The following is a 1520-nucleotide window of genomic DNA, read 5'->3' as shown; positions in this document are numbered from 1 at the left end:
TTTTGAGGCAGAGTCTTGCTCTGTCACCCAAGCTGGAGTACAGGGGCATGATCTCGGCTCACTGCAACCTCCACCTCCTGAGTTCAAGCCATCTCCTCCCTCAGCCTCCCGAGTACCTGGGATTACAGGCCCATGCCACCACGCCAGGCTAATTTTTTATATTTTTGGTACAGATGAGATTTCAGCATGTTGGCCAGGCTGGACTCGAACTCCTGACCTTAAGTGATCCACCCACCTTGGCTTCCCAATCCACCCACCTCGGCTTCCCAAAGTGCTGGAATTATAGGCATGAGCCACCACACCCACCCGCCCTGCCCATTTTCTTACCTGCTTTTTCGTGTCTCTAGCACTTTCTCTTCCACAGCTGTCAATCCTATTCAGCACTTCGACAGCATTTTTTAGAGAGTCAGTTTCCCTGCTTAATTCACATTCTGAATTTCAAAGGAGGACCAGTCCCATTTGTCCTTATTCTATAGTCACTTTACCCTGATCAGCCTCAGGCTTCTCATCTGAGCAACGGGAAGAATAATGCCTTTCTCATAGTTGGGCTGTGGGTTGCAGTAGGGACAGAATCTACGTCATTGAGCTGGGTGCGGTGGCTTATGCCTATAATCCCAGCACTTTGGGAGGCTGAGGCGGGCGGATCACGAGGTCAGGGGATTGAGACCATCCTGGCAAACATGATGAAACCCTGTCTCTACTAAAAATACAAAAAAAATAGCAGGGTGTGGTGGTGCACGCGTGTAGTCCCAGCTACTCGGGAGGCTGAGGCAGGAGAACTGCTTGAATCTGGGAGGTGGAGGTTGCAGTGAGCTGAGATTGCGACACTGCACTCCAGCCTGGGTGACAGAGGGAGACTCCATCTCAAAAAAAAAAAAAAAAAAAAAGGAATCCACATCGTTGCTGCCTGATGACTCCTGCAGGGAAAGCCTGAGACACATACAGAAGGCTGAGCTCTCGGCGCACTGCACAGGGGCTCTCAGCTACATGGTGGCTCCTCTGTTCAGCTGGAACTGGGCTGGCCTGGGTCTAGCTGTCACAAGGCAGGCCCAGGGCACAGCTGTGAGGCAAAGGGAAGGAAGCCAGGACTGGCAGCCTGGGCTAAGGGTAAAACTTCTGCTACCTCTTACCGATATTTATTGCAGTGTTTTTCAAACTGCAGGATATGGACAACAGTGGGTTTACAAAATTAATTTAGTAGGTGTTAATCGGCTTTTTAAAAAAACAAACACCGGGCTGGGCGCAGTGACTCATGCCTGTTACCCCAGCACTTTGAGAGGCTGAGGTGGGCAGATCATTTGAGGTCAGGAGTTCAAAACCAGCCTGGCCAACATGGTGAAACCCCGTCTCTACTAAAAATACAAAAATTAGTCGAGCGTGATGGCAGGTGCCTGTAGTCCCAGCTACTCGGGAGGCTGAGGCAGGAGGATCACTTGAACACAGAAGGCAGAGGCTGCAGTGAGCTGAGACCGCACCACTGCTCTCCAGCCTGGGTGAGAGTGAGACTCCATCTCAAAAAA

The sequence above is a fragment of the Cebus imitator genome, unplaced genomic scaffold (assembly GCF_001604975.1).
Source record: "Cebus imitator isolate Cc_AM_T3 unplaced genomic scaffold, Cebus_imitator-1.0 Scaffold722, whole genome shotgun sequence".
NCBI classification, from domain to species: Eukaryota; Metazoa; Chordata; class Mammalia; order Primates; family Cebidae; genus Cebus; species Cebus imitator.
The sequence above is the reverse complement of the archived record's forward strand: the minus strand, read 5'-3'. Positions refer to the sequence as shown.